Source organism: Lepisma saccharinum, chromosome 4 (genome assembly GCF_977018435.1).
Source record: "Lepisma saccharinum chromosome 4, izLepSacc3.1, whole genome shotgun sequence".
Taxonomy (NCBI): domain Eukaryota; kingdom Metazoa; phylum Arthropoda; class Insecta; order Zygentoma; family Lepismatidae; genus Lepisma; species Lepisma saccharinum.
The window spans coordinates 81,863,368-81,885,314 of NC_139232.1; positions in this window are offsets into that span (position 1 = coordinate 81,863,368).

Consider the following 21,947-nt stretch of genomic DNA (forward strand, 5'->3'; position numbering starts at 1 on the left):
CAGATACTCTGTGCAGTGTCATTCTTATTGCAGAGAAAACATTTGTGTATGACGTCAAGAATGAAAGAGTGACTGAACAGTTTTAAATAAATAAAAAAAAATAGCACACAATAAGAAATGTGGAATTTTATATATATAAGTACAAATTGCAATTAGCAGTTTCCAGAAGTTTAATTTTGCTGTGCCATGCATGCATGTAATCGAGGAAGTGGAAGTAAATTAAAATTGTTTTTTTTTTTCGCATTGCCTATTACTTTTTGTTACACTCTGGGCAGGCCTTACTAGTTTGGAGGCGATAGTGGCCCCACGGAAGTGTATGGACCCCACATTCAAGAATACACCTCTTGTCGTCGTGTGCATCCAGAGCAACTTTCCTGACAATATTAGTTGTAAGCACATGATCGACGCTTTGGATACGATGCTCTTTTTGTAGAATGGGCGATTTTGTTCTGAGGCACTCGAGGTAATCCTCAAACTTGAGGTGCTCCCGAACCACTTGCCTGCTTACACCCTTTGCCTTTTTTATTACAGAACCCTCAGCCCGGATCGCATAGGCTTTGGCACGAAGTCCAGCAAACTCCACAATCACATCCCCGTCTTTCTCGTCCTTGAGTTTGCCGGGTATTTTTTTGTTCCGGGGCAGAATTCCATACCGGTTTAGCTGGGGATAGCCCGATGTGTCGAAGAGCTTGACAAGAGCTGGAACTTTGGCTATATCACCATACGCATCGGCCGTGCGAACATGGTACATCAAGCTGTCTGTGTCTGTGTAGAGGAGCGAGATATTGTGGTTGTAGTGTGCACGTAGTATGCCGTAATATGTCTCGAACATGCACAACTTGCTCAGATCCAAAACTGCAGCTCCCACATAGATGGGCTTGTTGAGTAGCACCTCGCCCCGGTTCATGTGAATCAGAGACATCTGTTCGTTGTAAATTGTTCGAGACCTGAACAGCGGGCTTGCAACAAGTCGACGACACTGTGTTTTCTTCGTCACCAACCTCACATCAACGCGATTTCGCACATTCTCCATGGTCTTCCCAAATACCGCATTGTTCATTAATTTGAAAAAATCGCGATCAAGTTCCGAAGTGGCAGTAGTGCGATGTTTGGTGTTCAGTTCGATGTACGGCTTCAACCATGGAGACTGCCTGAACAAGAGCACGCGGTAAACTGCTTTGACCGAGACCCCTTGCTGCATTAACCACTGGAGGTTCCGGTAGTGTAGCACATAACGCTTTTTGGGCTCCAAGTCCATGACGAGCTTCGGTTGATCCGAGCCAGGTGGACACTTGAATTCCGGAGCAGGCGAAAGGTCACAGAATGTATCCTGCAGCTTCTCGGGGAAGTCAAGGTCCACCTCGGCAAAAAACCCAAACTCGTCGCACTCTTTTTCGATGTCGTGGTATAAAGGATCAGCCCACTCAAACTGTCCTGTTGGGAGTGGCTGCATCATGGAGTGCCCGTAAAGATTATTCACATCAGTGTACATGATGTAGCTTGGTGGTTGGGAGGGGTCGTAACCAGTGGCCATGTGGTGATTGTTGGCGTGTGCGAAGCGTTGCGACACTTGGACCATGCCGCCCCGGATAGCTGAAAAGCATGATATCAATATCGGAGATAAGTGAAAGTTTAATTTTAGTCAGCAGGAGCATGGCCGACCATGCCAGTCCAGGAAGGCTGTAAAAATATACAGGGTCCATGTTGTAAATATTTATCGCAGTCGCCCGAAACGCCTGGAACACATCGGCAAGAAGCGTCACATCAAGCTTCAGGTATGATCGTGGTAATCACCGAAAGTTCGGCAACCCAACTTGACCCACATAGACTGAGCATGCTTGTACTCCTCGTCGGTAATACCTGAACCTCTCAGCTGGCTGTAGAACTTATCCTGGGGAGGCAGCAACTCTTCTTCGAACTTGGAAGGGTCGGTGACGTATTCGTAGGGGTAGACCCCTTTACGTCTGATGAGTGCGACATCTAAGTTCGGGAAACTTGATGTGGTAATGGCTAGTTGGTCGTCTCTGAGCTTCCCAGCAAGAGCATCCAGGCTTGCCTGGAGGAACCTCAGAGAGTCGAGGAACCGAAGCTCGATGCTCCTGTTTTTTGAGTCGGGGATCGGCACCCACTTGCTGACGCTAATATAACGCTCCTCGTTTTGTGCCAGGATATTGATTCTTGCATTGTCGTACCCTAGATGTGTGACCAAGTGATGGAAATCATATCCCGAGCCATTGTGAAAAAAAACCGGTATGAAGCGCGGGTCCCTGGCTCTCAAGTTACACCTGTTGCACCACGGGCCAATGTAGCTTCCGGTCCCATAATGGTCATGGTGGTGGACCTTTTTGTTATCGTCATTGAAGACTGAGTTGCAAACAGGACAATTTAGAGCCATTTCGTGCTGATGCTTGTCTTCCGGAGACAGAGGCAGCATGGGCTTGGGGGCCAACAGCACCTTCCCTATCTTGATGCCTTCCTGTTGCATTCTCTCGAGGAAGTGTTTGACCGGGTCGGGACCGCGATACACATAGGGCTCGGAGGCAATATGTTGGTCTCGCCACACCACAACATAGGAGTAACTCGAGGCCTCGTGGATTTGGAAAGGAATAGTAGAGGATGTTTCGGGGTTGGGATGGCAGTTAGACAGAGGTTGAAGAAAGGCCTCGAAGTCTGCTACAATATAGGCAGGATGCTTCACCATAGCACTGTGCATGCGAAAACACTCTACTGCGCCAGGTTCGGGCAGGATGGTTCGTGCAGGCTTGTTGGTACCACAGTAGAGCATGTGGCGAGCTAGCTTCTCAGCAGCAATGTTGGGTCCTCGAGAGTGTTTGAATTTATAATGGTTTCGGTTGTCGAAAGTGGACAGGCACCTGAAACACACCACGATGTGACCATCATGTCTATTTTTCTGATTTGAAACAAGTCTGGAAAGAGAGCGAATAAGCGTATAATGGTGGCAGGTGTTATTCTTGATAAGAAGAAGGTCAATTTGCTGTGCACTATCATCATCTACATCACTTACCCGAATAGGGTAGACGATGTTTGCCTCGGTGAGACCGTAAACATTGATGGCTAATTGCAGGCCCAACAAGTCACGAGCACGAACCTCAAACTTGCGAATATGCGAGACTTCTACAGGGTAGGCAATCCCGGCCATTGCATCCTCCAGTTCCGACTCATACTGCTTGTAGTGTGCAACATAGCGTGGACTGTTTTCCCAAGGTATAGGGTGCAATGCTGCCAGCACCGCCCAGAGGAAGCATTTGGTGTCTTTGTTCTGAATATTGACAACAGCTTTCCTTGCTTCAACCTTGGGTGGCAGGGCAATATAGCTAGACCCTGCCAGTGGCAGGAACTTGTTAAGTGTCAGACAAAGTTCGTGGGGGTCGCCACACAGCGAACCGCCCGAGCCTTCAGCCTGATGCTCCTCGTGCTTTGCCACAAGCTCCTCGACAAACTTGTCGTAGATGCTGTCGAGGTCAGTGACATCTGCCTGATGCAGTGTTTTTGCTTTTGTGGCATGGAAGAATTTATATATTTCATCAGACGGTTTCTTATACTTACAGCATAGCACAGCATAGAATTTAGTGGAGTGTGTGGCCAATGCATCGTTGAGGATGGATATTATCTTAGCTCGCTCGCTCTCCAGAAAACTACGCACATCGCAGAAGCTGTCTGATGTTATGTCAAAGTCTTCTAATAAATGCTCAAACGCAAACCGGTCTGCTTTCTTTGCCAGCTTGACGCGTTTGGCAGGTGGCGATGCATCGAGGGAGGTTACTTCTACCTTTCGCTTGGAAGGTTGCGGTAGAGATGTTCCAGTGCCCTTGCAAGTAAGCTGGTGTCGCTTGAAGTTGGCAATAGTAATATTTTTTCCACACTTAGAGCACAGTTTGGTCGCACATATTCGCTTTCCCGGCACACAAGTACGACAGTGCCTTTGAAAATTTTTACTTGACACAGCAGTTTGGCACGTAGGGCAATTTTTTACAGAACGCATAATGCAGAGATTTTTTGGGGGTATGTTATTTAATACCCAATGCTGTGCAATGCAAAATATAATTGTTAATTTTTTTTTTAAAAAAAAATCTATTTTTGAAATATTCTCTATGACCTTACTTGGGTTTTTCCGCCAAATTATATGCTTCTAGTCTCCTATACTTTGGTGGAGCCCGTTCAGGTTCTATCCCCCGCCATGTGGGTTCCTCTGCCAATCCAGCAAAGGTGAGAAATCAGCGCTGTGCTCCGGCTTATATAGATTTAGACAGCCAATAGAAATCTTGCTTACTTAAACCAATCAGAAAACACCACGTATAAATTATTAGCCAATCAAAATCTCTGTTTTTTACTCGAGACACTAAGCCAATCAGAAAACAACACGACTGATATGACATCATTATATTACGTAATAACTTGTTGCTACACACTACAGCTTACAGGTTGGCAAAATCTGATATAAAAGCAGATAATACGCTTAAGTCTTATTTATATATAATTTTCACGGGCGTACAATATTGTCAACAGTATCATATTTGAGCAGGTCGCTTGTCACCTAAACACTACAGCTTACAGGTTGGCAAAATCTGATATAAAAGCAGATAATACGCTTAAGTCTTATTTATATATAATTTTCACGGGCGTACAATATTGTCAACAGTATCATATTTGAGCAGGTCGCTTGTCACCTAAACACTACAGCTTACAGGTTGGCAAAATCTGATATGAAAGCAGATAATACGCTTAGGTCTTATTTATATATAATTTTCACGGGCGTACAATATTGTCAACAGTAACATGTTTGAGCAGGTCGCTTGTCACCTAAACACTACAGCTTACAGGTTGGCAAAATCTGATATGAAAGCAGATAATACGCTTAAGTCTTATTTATATATAATTTTCACGGGCGTACAATATTGTCAACAGTATCATATTTGAGCAGGTCGCTTGTCACCTAAACACTACAGCTTACAGGTTGGCAAAATCTGATATGAAAGCAGATAATACGCTTAAGTCTTATTTATATATAATTTTCACGGGCGTACAATATTGTCAACAGTATCATATTTGAGCAGGTCGCTTGTCACCTAAACACTACAGCTTACAGGTTGGCAAAATCTGATATGAAAGCAGATAATACGCTTAAGTCTTATTTATATATAATTTTCACGGGCGTACAATATTGTCAACAGTATCATATTTGAGCAGGTCGATTGTCACCTAAACACTACAGCTTACAGGTTGGCAAAATCTGATATGAAAGCAGATAATACGCTTAAGTCTTATTTATATATAATTTTCATGGGCGTACAATATTGTTAAGAGCACCAGTTTTTGTAGAGCTCTCTTTTTCCATCTTCCCTCTATACAGTGAAGCTGTAGAAGACACAATTAGCTAACCTAGCATACAACATACCTTCCTAATTAATATGGATATTGTCACACATTCCTCTTATTTTATACTGTTGTAAATGGAAAGGATTATGTACGGTAAATGTTTTGTACATTATAGGGAAAAAATGCAAAATATCCCCCAATTTTAATTCGATCCACCTCGGAATCGATTTTTTTACATATTCTCACCCCGGCACATATGTTGTTCTATTTTGCTTCTTTTACTTGCCTTGCTTAATTAACTCTCGCTAATTAGCATTTTTTTGGAAGAAGTCAACTAGAACAACATATGGCGGTATGAGAAATATGCAAATTAAAGAATATTTTAGTAATATAAGGGCCCTAGCAATTAGCTTCGTCGACTAAGAGTACTCTTTTAAACGTCTTCAGCTAGATCGTATTACTAAGCGAAAACATTCAAAATATTTGGGTGTTGAAAAAGTTTGACCTAATTTTTATTTCTATTGTTTGCTAATAGATGGCGCTAATAGTACCCCCTCCCCTCCCTCTCCCTCCTCCTCCTCTGCTGTATGACAAATAGCACAAACATAAAATCAAGATTTTGGAGAGCAAAACATAAAATTTGCATGCACCTGATGTCGAACTAGGAACTTTATCTTTCGGGGAGTCAACATTATTTTTTTACTCAGTCGTCATATAACATGAACACACGCAAACATTCACATGTGCTTTTATTATTTTGTGTTCGGTAAGTACAAGTATATTCTTACATAAATTATTGTTTAATTTAATAAATTGTAAACTCGGAGCCTGCTATACTAACATTCCTTCTGTGTTTCATTATACTATTGAAAGCAAATATTGCGTGCATACGGAAATAACACAGAAAAAAAAAAGCGGATGGAAGCAATTTAAAATCAGTGGAGCAAGGTTAGTATTACGAGAACGTAAAAACATGTGCTTTCATTCAACTTCGAAAAATAAGAATAAATGTGTGCATACAGAACACATATGCTTTCTTTTCACAGTTGTAAAATCATATAAATTGTACATGAAGTAAGTTGCGGGAAGGCTCTCTCTTTTATGTCTGTGTATATGTATGTTGTACAATTAGGTACAAGTATTGTACAATTAGGTACAAATTGTTGTACAATTATTTCCCCAAGTTGCCCAGTTGGAGTTGGGGGCACAACACTGGTACTATTTGTACCCACAGTGCTTACTCATGTATTTTGTTTAATATTTTATTTCAAATTCACTGTCAGAAACTAGTGTTGCCAGTTCCTGGATGTAGGTTTACCTACTCTGTTGGTTGTCACTGTCAAGCTCCCAGTATTCGTACAGCATAAAAAGCCATAACCCCCCCTCAAAATATATACATTGTATACGCCAAGATGCCCAATAGCCTAGCAACACATCATGAAAAAACATGCCAAGAGGACCCAGTGGGTTTATAAGTCAGTGCTGCCAACTCCTATTTGTAGGTTAGCTTAGCCTGTGAAAGATCATATAGTGGAATTTTTGTAGAGTGGGTTGGCAACACCGACGAGCATCAAATGATGATTTCGAGCCTCAAATGATGATTTCGAGCCTCAAATGATGATTTCGAGCCTCAAATGATAATTCGAGCCTCGTCAGTGTTGCCAATTTCTATTTGTAGGTTAGCTTAGCCAGTGAAAGATCATATAGTGGAATTTTCTTCGGATGGGTTGGCAAAACCCAAGCCTCAAAGAAGAAACATCCAATAGAGTTGCCAAATATAAAAAGGGGACAATAGGTCCCCCTCATAAAAGGCTACAGTAAGAGCCCACAGGTCGCCAACACTAGGCCCCCAACAGTGTTGCCAGACATAAAGAGTACATGGACCGCTCAGGCCCTTTGATGAAAGTTTACAGTGAAAAACCCAGTAGGTTAACAACACTGTCAAAAAATCTACGGCAGTGTTGCCAGATGTAAACAGGGGGCAATGGACCCCCCTCATAAAAAGCTACAGTAAGGGCCCACAGTGTTGCCAACTCTGTGCCCTCAAAATATACATCATAAAAGGCTACGACGAGCCTCAAATGATGATTCGAGCCTCAAAAGATTATTTAGAACTGTCCTATTGTGTCTACTCCCATTGATTTCCGACCCCCCGGTGCATAGGGTCAAATTTGTTGCAAATGTGCTCTAGTATCACCCCTTTCCAGGAATAGGTCGAATTACCAATCACCCTGTATATATATATTGATGCGTTCACTGGTTTCAATTACATAAACTACGGGGATCGTTACTGTGAAAGCTTTAGGGGTCAGATGGTAGAGCTAGGTTACGTTTAAGGTCGCCATACAATCTTGCTGACAGGCTTCTGGTAGGGAGTGGTATGATTTCAAGGTATGTAGACGACGTATATCTTACCTCTCGGCCAAGCGGTTGAGTGTAGACGTCAGGCGACAGAGCACGGAGTCCTGAGTTTGACGGCCCATGGTTTTCTTGCCCGTGGCTTGGCGACGGAGCCCACGCTGGTCTTGAAGTATCGGCCCTAGGAAAGGCGCCGGGACGATGGCCTGACCGACGTCTACAAGTTGTAGGCCGTGGTGCTGAAGATAGTCAACTCGGGATTGTACTGCGGTTGCCTTATGCAAAAGCTTCGTCTCGGTTTCCCGGGCCGGACTGAGATCTGAAAGGTGTCGAGGTTTTCGCTTGGTAGCTGGTATTCTTCTGGAGGTCCTTGAATTCTGAGACTTGACTGAGGCATGAATTCTGGTGCTTAGCTCTTTTAAGCTGCTGGCAAATACTTCCTAGCTGCTTGGACAGCACTTCCGTATTTGGCAGCCGATGACGGGCTTGAACCCGGTAGTATCAAAGATTGCGGTTGTAACGCCGTTCCTCGATGTCCCTAAAAATGGAAGCATGAAACGAAGAGACCAATACGCGCAGAGGTATCTTTTGCGTGGACAATATAAAATCGAGGAACCACAATTACAATTTTTACTTGTTACGGGGTTCGCCGATATGTATACGGAATAATTCCCACAATAACAACAGTTTGAAAAATACGTGACGTATAACCGCACCCTTCTTTACCCTTCCAAAATTCGGTAAGTTATACAACCAACCTTTATCTCAGTTCCGTCGCCAATCATGACTCACACCAATGAAAAAGTATCACATTCAACTATACACGTTTACTTAACAATTTAGTTGTAGCAACATTCATTCAATATTTCATTCTAATTTTAATAAGCTTTCACAATAAAATTCCAGTTTAAGTTCGAACAGACAATTCTCATTTTTTGGTATTTTTTTAACCAGAATAAATTACAATCAAAAAATAACAATCCAATTAAAAATACGCCCTTTTACCTACGGACAATATTGCAGATAAAATTTACTTCATTTAAAGTTTCTAGCATTTCAACATTCAACACACGAGTTTTACTAATTTATAAAATACATAAAATTGTAATTATTTAAAATTTAAATTTCTGCCTTTTTTTTAAAGAGAATTAGATGCTCACCAAATTCTAGATAAACTGTAGGTTATTATTCGTCTCGTTTTTGTTGTTGCAAGTAAAGGACTTTCATTACGATGTCTTTAGATTGAATTATTTTTCACAGAATTTGCAATCTAGGTTAAATGTGGATTGGTTGCACTTTAGCTCGTTATAGTATCACCCCTTAACACTATTACGAAGTACGCACACAAAGTACATATCTATTCCTCACTCATGATATTTATTTTATACACATGATGCATTCAAAATCCCCATCTGTTATCAGGTCTTTTTAGTAATGCAAAATCACTTCCGCAAATCATCGATATATTAAAGTTCACAATTTTTAACAGCGATAAGTGGGCACGAGTATCCAAAGAATGCACGCGAATAGTAAGCATGTGCCATTCAGAAAAAATCCCCTTTTTGCAGTAAATAGGCAAGCATGAATTTGAGTTTTGTTACATAAGTTCAATTCACTATAAACACACGCATTCTTACATACCTTCGAAAGTTCTAGAGTCGTTTTCACGTTCAGAAGACACAATGGGCTCTTATGGGCAATGCTTTTCTTATGGGAAATACGAGCGCGCTGTTGTGAAATTTCTGGATTTACAAATTTAGCTTAAGTAAAATCGGTACCTGCAGTTTTGCAGGAAATTTTGTAGAGAATACGATGGTGAACACAAAAAACTGGTAACTTGCTTACATAATTTTAGATAAATTAAAAACGCAAATTTTCTGTGAAAACACAATTTTTACATTGTTTTCATTCCTAACGTTGAAACATGCCGTAAAATTGAAGCTTTCATTATGAAAAAAATTGACACTGTTTTTTAATTGTCATAGGTGACGGTGGTACTCAGAATTTATCAATACTTTAAAGCATATTTGCATTAAAAAATATTCAAATAAAGTATGTGGAGATTTTTTATATTCGTGCAGTAGAAAATGTCGTCGCTGGCCATTTTTTGTTCTGTAATTCCAAGTAAAAACTTCCAGCGACAAAGTTGTGGAGAAAATAATGAAATTATTTTTTATAACCACTCAAAGGTTCCCAGAAATATTACTTCCATGCATTTGGAGTTTCTTTTTAACCCGAACCGCGCGCGAAGTAAGGAGACGTTGTCTGGCCATCTTGAGCTGACTCACCGCAGCATTTCGGCTAATCACCACCAAGTTTTCCAGTTGTTATTTTATTTCCATTCAGTAAAAATATGAACTTCATGCAGTTTGTTATAATAGAATTGAAATTACTTAAATTTAATAATTGACAATTATTTCTAATGCTGCTGTTGTGAGCAACATTAGTGCTGTCGCAAATACACGTTGTTTTCGTTTACATTACTGTCGACATTAATACTGAAATGAAGATCACCTTTCACATAAATTAATAGACACCATATTAACCTTTGAAAGACTTTCCAACACGTGACAAAATATGGGGCTTCAAGATAGAAATATGACATGCCTTGCTTGAGTCATTCACGTCTTATCAGTTCACGTAGGCCATAACTCATTTGTTTGTTTCGGTTGCAACTTGAATCTAACCCATGTGCCAGGGTCCCCTTACTTGAGTGAGAGATCTGCTTTGGTCTGTTTAGACTTTTTCCCTCTCCCGAAAAAGTGTTTTCAGTTGTGTGAGCTCTCAGTGATTTTTACTTTTTTAAGTGATTTCTGAAGTGTCATATTCGTGCATTACACTCGCGTGTGTAGTGATCGCAATGGATCATAGTAAAAAGGGTAACTGTAACGTTCACAGTATAATATTAATGTTAATAATTACATATAATTATTATTATATATACAAAATATGTAACACCTTCATTGTGAAGGAAGGTCATCATTTCCCGGCGACATGAGCTAGCGCTGTATTGGCAACACTGTGCGTTTTCTCCATAAGCCCCGTTGTCTCTTCTGAACGTGAAAACGACTCTAGTTGCGAATTAGCCAGACTGTTCGTAATATCCAAGTCGTCAAACTGATGCGGTCAAATTTATGCGTTGTGGTTACGTAATAGATTTCGCCGTTACTTCCTGGTTGACACGTGCTCGTGTGGAAAAACTGCAGCCAGTGTATCGGATCTAGTTGTTTCAAGGTTCCATGCCAAAGTTCAATCTCCAGTTCATACTGACTTCAAATACTTCTCACTTAATTATTTCGAAAATAAATACTGGTCATGCAAATATATATATATATATATATATAAAAAAAAATGGTACCACGAAATTAAAACAACTGGGCGTGACGATTACCACAAAAAATGTCTATCGCAAGATTTTTTTATATAAAACAAAAGTTGGTTCACGAAAATAGATCCAATGCACAATTCCTTACTAATGTTTTTCGCGACGTGACTCGTTGTTGCAAGAAACAAACTAAGTTCAAAATAGCAACACGTAACTTTTGAAATGCATGCCGAAAAGTTCACAAAGTCTCAACTTACGATATAAGGTTGCACAGGATTCAATATAAAGGTTTGCCCCAGTTGAGAATAAAATACAAATACGACGTTGAACCTTGACTGGAATGTGACGAACTGTGTTTGCAATACTTCCGTTGCTAGCGAAGAAGGAAACGGTGAAAAGTGACTGGGGAGACATCTATCGATATAAATTGTAATGAGGCAAATAACCTCAAGGGGATTTTTTTGGATGCGAAATTTCCCAGGTGGGAAATTTTCACTTAATGTAATGGGATGACGTAAGGCGGGACTTACAAATGACAGATTCACGTCATCACCGTTACACGGTGTATCCTGACGTCATGTGTTTCCGGTATTTGTGGAATGTTACCTTGTGTTTGTAAATTGTCGTTTGACCGAGCACTGATGTCTGGCGAGAGAATTTACCTCTTTTACAGTCTCTCCCACAATATATATATATATATATGTATATATATATATATATATATATATATATATATATATATATATATATATATATATATATATATATATATATGACTGGCTTATTGCAGAAAGGGACCTGAGTCACATTTTTGAGGTATCGGAGTTACAACCTTTTCATCTCCACTGTCGCTAGCAGCATACTGCAGGAGGGCGCATTGAGGGTTGCAAAATTAACTATTCATTATGCTGAAAATGTGAGCCAACAAGGGCACATTTCTTTCTTACACTATCAATATTATACGATTTTTCTTGTTTTTTTTTCTCAGAATTGTGCAAAAGTGACTCGGGTCCCTTTCTGCAATAAGCCATTCATATATTAGTTTATTTTATTATTCCTTTTTGTTACTTCCATTGTTTTTACAATCCAATGTAAAATGGCCAACGCTGTATTTGGAATTCTCTGGTAAAGAAATAAATAAATAAAAAGAGCGAACGAAATTGCTTGACTAAAAATAATGATATTAGCATGAATTATGGGCGTCGGGAAGGGGAGTCGAATCGGTTCTTGGACAACCATGAAAATTGACATAGTCCATTTCAAACAAAAAGAAGCAGAATGGTTATTGTTAGTAAGAGAAATAGAGAGCAGAAAAACCAAAATAAAAACTGCATTGGGTTGGAATAATACAGAAACCAGGTTATGTTTTCTCATTCTACAATTTAATTCAAGGAATAATTGTTTCTATTTCCAAAACTTAGAGTTTTATATGAAAGGTCACACAAACCTTTGGACTAAAATTTAGCCTAACTTTTGTGGGTAAAATTTAGTAACAATCTAGAATAACTATGCATTTCAATACACCAACTACATGAAATGTGAAAAGAAATTAGAAATCGTTGTGCTAGATATTTACTTATCTGGTAGATCGAGTAGAAAAATCTTCCGAAGGATATAATAATAATAGAAATAATAATAATAATTATTATTATTATTATTGAATAAAATTGGTTCATATCCATGAGTTTATAATAGTCATTGTATAACAACAACAATAATAATAATTATTCCTAATACTCAGGGCGCCGTATTGCATCGCAACTCCGTTCCAGAAAATCAGTTCCTGCTGGGGCATTGGACATTTATTTTACTTTTTTAATAACTGTACAAAAGTCAAACCTTTATGACGTGAATTCTTATATTGTAAGCAATAGATGAAGAGGAACAGAAACTGTTCTGGCACTAAATTTGTCTTCCGTCGGTGAACAGTCAGTAGTAGGCATTCCAGGGCGACAGGTTTATCACATGTTTAATCTTTCGTTGGATAGTCCTGATATGCCAAAACCGATATGGACACCTTGGAAGAAGGGTGAATTTCCCAGAAGCGAGAAGATAAGCTTCTTGAGGGGAATTCTTTCCTATTGCTGTCAGTTTACCAGTGTGACATTTAAGAAATTTCGAGTGGGGGAAATTCTACTGACTGTCTAGGGACAGCATGAGATAATGATTGTATGCCATATAACATTCCCCCATGGATAATATTTATCAAGCAGAGGGGGACACAAATACCCATAGGGGAAATCCCCCCTACAAATACCACCCTGCAGTTTACCATTGTCGGTTGTGTACTGTGATAAATAAAATCACTTAGAAACAATTACATTATTTTATGTCAATCCTTGATAATAAATGTAAGTAAATATTTCCGGTTAGTATTCGCTTATTTACGAGTTACTATTCTTCAATATTTCCGGAAATTTAGAAAAATATTATATTTTGGTAAGTGCTATTCCTTCAAGATGTAATTGGAACCAAATTTCCTGAAACGACAGACGTGACAGAGCTTGTGTGTATATATACAGTCCTCACAATAAGTTTGGAATATTTTTATATTTGACAACTTTGGTGGAGTACTAATGCTAATCACAATACCGTTGTTTCCTAAATATGCATTTATTATTGTTGTTATCATTATTAGTAGTGGCAGTAGTCGTGTTTATTCATTGTGGTTCGCGTTCAGGTTGTTGAATGAAACCACTTTAAGCACTGCTAATACCACTACCATAGACAAAGAAGTATATTCTTTGCCTGTGCTACTACTAGTACTACTACTACTATTCAAATTTGTCAATGGCCTGACCACCCCTACAAACATTTCTGGAGATATCCATTGTCTATGATGGACTAATATAGCCCTACACATACATTCTTCTGAGCGAGAAAATGCATTGTACACTTCGCAACATCTTATTTGACCGCCCTGAAAAATTTCAAAGTCCGGAATTCGTAAATTTGGCAGCATAGCGCTTCACAGCCAACTAAGAGTAGCCAACTTTGCAACATTTCTTCTTCCTGAATGAAAACGCTCGTGATTTTTTTTTCATTCTTTCACATTCCATAAAGTAAAGATACCCTAAAGCAGTAATAAAATATATGAGTAGACAAAAAAATGTTAAGTAGAAATACGAATGTTGAAAATATTTCAAGATTCTTCGTTCTGAATTTGAAAATAGGAAAATGTATGTGCATTGTGAAACACTGAACAGGTTCTCAACCACCTGGAAAGAATTGCGGTCACATTTGAATGCAAGAAGGCAAATTTATGATGATTTTTTGCGAAATGTTTAGTAAAGATACCTTGCACAACACCACACGATTCTGCAAAGTGTGTCTTTTCCTTGGTTCTTGGCGAAAAATGGTTCGAAACTCTGGCACAATGTTGCTTCAACTGAGATTAACGTGTTTTAAAGAACTTTCTGTTATTAATCTCCTGGAGTAGTTGGTTAGATGACAGCATTTTCGTTTTTTTACTGTTTTCGTCAAGATCGAAACATCGTAGGTTCAAATCCCACCCTTTCCTTATTTTTTTCCTTTTTATTTACCGAGTACGAAGTGTTCTAATAACGTAATATTATATTATATGATATTACTGTAAATATTTATGCGATGCATGCTCAGTGGCGGCGATTGGGTTTCAAAACTGATGGGGCAAGGTGGGGGTGGGGGGGAGGGCAAGGACAGTTTCTTTCCCTTGGTAGATAATGTTTAGCATAGTGCGGTGTCATCTGCCCCTCCACACTCCATAATCGTCGCCACTGTGCATGCCTCAAGTAATGCTTCTACTAATGTTTTTAATCTATCAGTGAATGGCAGGATTTTAGGAAATACTTTTCCTTTCATTCAGCTGTTATAAGTTAACACATATTAAGAACTTACATGTCAACTTTCTCCATCCGGAAATGCTGGACATAAATCGCATAAATATCAACGGAAATATCCAAGAAACGTAGATAAGCATTCTCGTCCAAAGCCGTTTACTTCCCGAAAAAGATTTTGCAAAGAAGTAGGTTTGAAACCATGACCTTCCATTCCATAAGCAAACGATCCCCCTACACCACACGGTTCACGTTATTTTATGCACTCGGTTCGGATCCCACATAAACTGTAGGTCCAGTCCCGATTAGCCTTACTGTGCAGAAAGTTGACTTCTTACACCAAATCAACCAATTCATCTCCTTTCAGAGTGGGCCTTCTATGATACTGTAGTCGGCCAGCATCCGAAAATACAGTTCTGCTTCGCGTATTCCAGAGTGTAATTGCATTTAATATTGTGACTAATTTTACTTTAAAACTACAGATTAAAGCGATAATAGTGTCCAAAAAAAGAACCTCAAGTAGATCTTCACACAAAGTATTTTAATCCATTGCCAAACATTTCAGTTAAGAATAATATTATGCTTTTCCATTGACCGCATTTTCGATTCATGGTGACTTTGCTAAAAGGACCATGTCAATATGTAAGTTTTACTAGTAAATGCATTTAAAATGCACGAAACAACAGGGGAGGAGAAAAATAAACCTCAAAAATAAGTAAAAATGCAACAAAATCTGTTAAAAATACTGACAAATAAACTAAAAGCCAAAAAAGGCCGAAAATGCAAAAACAAAATGCAAAAAAAATGTAAAATATAAAGTGTTTTCCGGCTCTAACTGAAGGGAATCGGACATGATATCAGGTTTAGCATTGTTTTTAAGGGTCACAAAAAAAGTTGATTTTTCATCAACTTCCGGACCCTAATTAGTAATTATAACCATTGAAAAAGTTGGAGGTAGCTCACTTAAAATGTTCTTGCTGTGGGATTATATCGTCCCATATCTCCACTTCATAATAAAGAAAAACATCAAGTTCATATTTCGAAAATGACTTGGAGTTTTCCACCACGAAAATATGTTTTTCATAGTTTGAAGTTCGTTAGTATTATCTTTCAAGGTTCCCATTGTTTTAATTTCACACATATTTTATATTTCATACGTTCCTCTCTCTTTTCATACAGTCTTTGGAAAAGAGCTGAAGTTTCCTGTCAAACGGGGTCTGGTTCAAATGACTCCTTTTCGCTCTCCAGTTCCTACTTTAAACAAACAACAAAATACTTCGTAACTAAACGATTGCTTGTTCAAAACACGGAATTTTTACACAATTTACAAAATATGACAAAACGCCAATAGACATGTTCATCATTTTTCTCTTTCAGCGTTTCTCGATTTTATCTGAATTCGTTTCCTCATGAAAATTCCCATGAGGAAATTATAGATATGACATTATGTGTGAATTAGTTTCTTCAAACTGGTAGCAAATTTTAACATAGCTGTCTGGAGAAGAGGTAGCGTGCTTGATTCTTACGAGGGAGGTCGTAGGTTCGATTCTCCACCTAGGCAGGATTTTTTTCAGGAGTATATCGTAGGGTGTAAAGTTTATCCACCGTGCTAAGAAGTTAACATTGGTCTCTGTATTTCACGAGATTAAAGGAAATACTAAGAGAAAGTTATTTCGATGATAGGAGGAAGTCACATGCCACGTGGAATGCGCAGAATCAAGTTACATAGAGCTAAGTCTAATGGTGGTTTCGGATATTGCAAAGTTAGTGCGGAAAGTTTGTTATGTCTGATACTCGTACTTTCTGTTCAAAGAAGACAAACATTTAGATACAAAGCAGTGAGGAATTAACGATCATTATGAGGTTTTGAAGTTTTTGTTTGTCACTCACTATATAAATACTTATGAGTAGTTTCTTATCGAATCGGCCTTCGTCGCAATAACAATTTATTTATGTTAATTAGCGATTTCCTATTAGTTTTAGACGCATGGTAAGATGGTGGTGAGGGGATTGACAACAGTCATTACGAAGGAACGGACATTGAATTTCCAATCTAAGCAATTTGAACTCATTAAACGCTCTCCTTCGTTACAGTAATGCACTACATCACTACTTAACATAACATATGTTTGTTTTAGTATATCGAAATCAAATAAGCAATATTTTAGGTGTCAGTGAAGAACAAACAATACATAACTTAAATAACATTACATTTTGCATCCTGAATACATATATGTGATTTGTGAATTAATCATGATGTGTGTGTTAACACAACATATGAACAATAACTAAAAAGAAAAGTTTTAACTTTAAATCCTGGAAATCTCCAACTTCTAAGGGGAAATATGTGCAGAAGTGTGCATCGGATTCATTTTTTAAATATTTTAATATCAACTGTATCTGTTCAGCAAACAAAAAAGAAAAAAGAGGGGAACGTGGGATTTGAACTCGCGACCTTTCTCGCTTGATGAAAATTAAGGATAGCAGCGCCTAACCAACTTTTTTTTCACAAACAATTACAGAGTTACATCTATTTTTTGTTTACAGTCAACAATCTTGCATAAATACCTATTTTTTGCTTACATTTTTACCTAACTTTTCATGTTTTACATTCCTATAAATAATACACTTCTTAAATAGTTTGCATATAAATATGTACGGGCATCGGCCTCAATTTGTAAGTAAACTGATTGAAAGTATTCGCACAATGTTTGTTTACACATGATGCCTTTTGGTGTACAGGCATAATAGATGTAGTGTGCTAATAGCCACTGTATTGCTTGTAATTTTCTTAACGGGAAAAGCATAAAATCTGGGAAGAGGAGATGTTCCACTGTAAAATATGCAGGAGGTTTCCTACATATACTGCCGAGACAGCGGCAGAGGAATTTCCAATTGTCTGTCATTTTAGTACAAGTTGTTAATCTATGTCTGAGGGTATCTACTTGATCACAACTTATGCAATTAGGTTCTGCCTCTAGATTAATCCGATATGCTCTTTCTTTAGTTAATATTGTATCATGAATCACCAAGTACCATATCGAGCGCACGGAGGCTGGAATATGTTTTGCTGTTAAGTTGCGCCATACATTCGACCAGTTAATACTAGGTTGCTGGTTCACTATTCTGGGTTTGACCTTGAGCCTGTCGCACTGTTGACGATACAATAATTGGACTGTAATTGCTTCAGTCTGTATTTGTGGACTAGTTATCAAAAGATACACAAATTCTAATACCGTTGATCGGAAATAACTTGTATCACTGTCAAATTTTGGCAGTAATACAGGTGCTGTAAGTTCGATGTCTCTTTAGTAGGCATGGAGTATATATCCGGTCAAGTTCGGCGTATCTTTTAGCGCTAGTTGAATATTTCTATGATTGAGGAGAGCCTGTGCTTGTATTTCAATATTCATTAGATTTAGTCCACCTGTTCTTAATGGTAAACACAAAGTGGTATAGGCCACTCTAAGTACATGGGACGGCCATATGAACTGTGTGACCAGCCGTCGTATTTCTGCTGCACTTGATGGTGGTAGTGGTAACACTTGAGCCACATACCATACTTTTGAAAGAAGAAACACGTTGCTGTAAGTCACTCTAGAGATTATGGATATATTCCTTCGCTTATCACAAAACACTGCATGTCGTAATCTTGATATCACCACACTATATGTTCTACTTTTCATTTCTTGTATCCTTGAACAAAACACTACCCCCAAGATTGTCACTTCATTCGCAATATCATAACGTGATTCTTGATAGCAGTTTATTGGGTTTTTTCCTAGATGCAAAATTTTGGATTTTTATCATTTACTTTTAGCCCTGTTAATTCTTGCGTTGTTTTTAAGATAGCCTGTAACTTCTGCAAGTCGTTGTCATCATTTATCAGAACAGTTACGTCATCTGCATACGCGAATGTTCTAAAGGATTTTCTGTAGACTTCCACTCCCCGCACCTGTTCTTGCATCCACCGTACAATGGGTGTAATTGCTAAGCCAAATGCAAAGAGTGATAATGGACACCCTTGTCTTAATGATCGCTTCAGTGGGATAGACGTTGACAGTGTCCCGTTAACATTAAGGCGTACTTTTGCATTTGTGTAAAGCAACTGAATAGCTGATACAGTTTTTTCTCCAAATCCTACTTTTCTTAACAACGTAAAGGAATAATCGTGCTTGATTGTGTCGAACGCGTTTGCAAAGTCCGAGGCCAGGATTGCTGCTTTTGATCCAACTTTACGTTGTTGAAGTGCCACAACGTCTCTTAATGTATTTAACAGTTCAAAAATTGCACCATGCGCTCGAAAGATGAATTGTTGTGGTCCTATTTTTTCTCCGCCAATTGTTGCAGTCGTTTTGTGATTAGTCGTGTGTATATTTTATAGTCCACACACAAGAGTGTTATCGGGCGAAAATTCTTTGCCGAGATGAGTCGTCCTGGTTTCGGCACGAGTACCATCACTCCTAACAGGCTCGTTTGTCCCATGCGCTGTTGTCGGAAAACTTCATTTACCCATCGCGTCAGCATGGTCTGTACCACTGGCCAAAATGTTTGGAATAATTCAATAGGTAAGCCATCGATGCCTCCAGCGCGATTGCGTTTGCCGGCCATTACAGCTAGTTCCACTTCCTCTCTTGTAAAGGGCTGTTGGAGGAACTCCCTTTCTTCCTCTGTTACTCTTGGTATATAGTTTTCAATAACGGAAAAATCTTGTTCCTATTCAGCACTTGTGTCACTGAATTTATTGGAAAGTAATCTACTAAATGTCTTTGAATGTCTTTCGTATTTGTAAGTTTTACTCCTCCTTCATCGTCGATCTCTGTTATCAACTTCCGTTGTTCTCTGCGTCTTTCTCCTAGGACTTGCGCCAGCGAAGGTTGTTCTTTGGGATCGAACATTACTAATTTGCTTCGATAATTATATCCTTGCATTTTTTGGTTGTACATTCTCAGAACGACCGCTTGTATTTTCTTATATTCACCCAGGGCCGTTTGATCTGTTTTGAGTTTGTTTGCTAATTCTCTCAAAACTGCATGGTAAAAGTTATACTTCTTATAAAAATCCGCCATTTTTCCTTTACTGTATTGCATGCAAAAGTATTTAATTGAGGGTTTTAGATAGGAGTCCCACCATTTTATGAAGTCCGTCTGTCTATGACTCATGGCTGCCCATTTTCCCCATTGTTCCTCAAATTCCTTACGAAAGGCTTCATCTTGAAGTAGTTGAAGGTTTAATCGCCAATAACCTCTTCCTCTCCGAACGTGTGGGATATTTAAAGCTATATCTAAATGGACACCTAAATGATCACTGAAACAGTTTGGAAGTACCTCTATTTTTGTGGAATGCGAGAACAGTTCTTTTGTTACATAAAACCTATCTAGTCTACTAGCAGTATTTGTTCTAATGTATGTATATCCTTTTTCGCTAGGATGTTTTCTTTGCCACACATCTATTAGGTCAAACCCAGACACTAAAATGTTTAAACTTGGTGAAGTATTAAACCCAGGGGTTTGATCCTCTCGCCTTAACGTACAGTTAAAATCTCCCGTGCACAATATATGTTGTCTATTTCCACCGAGGGCTGTAGCTACTTGAGTATTGAAAAATTCCTCTCTCTCTTTTCGCGCGTCACTACCAGACGGAGCATAAATATTGCATATCCACACGTCACCCACATTTACACAAATTATTCTACCTGATGGATGGTATAGTACATTTGATACTGTAATACTATTTCTAACTATAATTGCTGTTCGCGTTGAGTTATGATTACTATTATTATATACTACATAATCAAACCCAATATCAAGATTTCCTTTACCTAGCTCTTGAATACAAACAATATCTAAATTATAAGAACGTATATAGTCCATGAGAGCTTTTCGTTTAAGTTCAGATGAAAGTTTGTTGATATTTATTGTAGCCACGTGGTAAATTATTTCCTGTTCCATATGCTTGCTTTGCATTAATGTTTTATAACACTCGCTTAAGTTGTCAGAACTTATGTTATTGGTTAGAAATATTAGAAATAGACACCATAGAACAGACACTACTACCATTACTACTATCTATATACTTTGTCAAAGTTACTTATTATTCTCCTTACTATCACCGGTACCTGTGTCCACTGTCGTATTTACTGCCGGTTTCCTTGCCTTATTTCGTTTGGGGTGAGGTTGCTTCGACGCGGTCGGCGATCTCGACGTACTGCGTTTCTTCTGGCAATGCTCAAAGGTGTCTTGGCGACGGCGCTGAAGTTGCCATTCCGCTTCCTTAGCCTGTGAGGACTTCAAAGTTCCGGCATCTATGGACATAGGCATCTCACTGTTTGCACCTTCCATCTTCATTGTAGCATCCATCATCTCGGGGATGGATATCCCCGGATCTGGCTCCGGCGTGCCGTCGGACGAATCGACCGACGTGTCGGCATGCTGCTCGAGATCCATGTTCACTGGTTCCAGTATGGGGGTGTCTTCTGCATTCTGGTTCTGGTCTGTTGACTCCTCCGTTATCACCTCCATTTCACTGGCGTCGACGGTCTCACTCAGGGGCTCAACTGGTAGCTGTTCTGTCTGTTTTGGGGGGGAGTTCGAAGTCGAAGCGCGATCCAAGTTATTGGCGTCGGTCTCTGTGTGCTGCGCAGATAGGTTCGTAAAGGTTGCCGACATCACTGGTTCAGTGGCATCGATCTGATTGGGCCCAAATCTGGCGACATTAGCATACAGAGTAGGATTCTTCACAGGCCCAACAGGACGTCGTTGGGGGCACTTCCCTGCCACGTGTCCCCCCAAATCGCAGATAGCACAAGTGCGTTCCTGACCAAGATACGTCACCCAGAACCGTTGTCCACATATTGTAACATATGAGGGAATCGGGTGACGTAATGACATTTTCATGATTTTTCGTCCCGTTCGAACTTTATAAATATGTTCTCCTGTGTACACTTCGTCCAAAATTTTGTCGATAATTTTGCCATATTGGCTCAAAACTGAACATATTTCGTCATCTTTGAGTTCCTCGGGTACAACGTGTATCCGGACCGTCACATAATCCATATCTGCCCACGTCATGTCAACACTATATTCATCGGTATCGTCGTGATATTTAACACA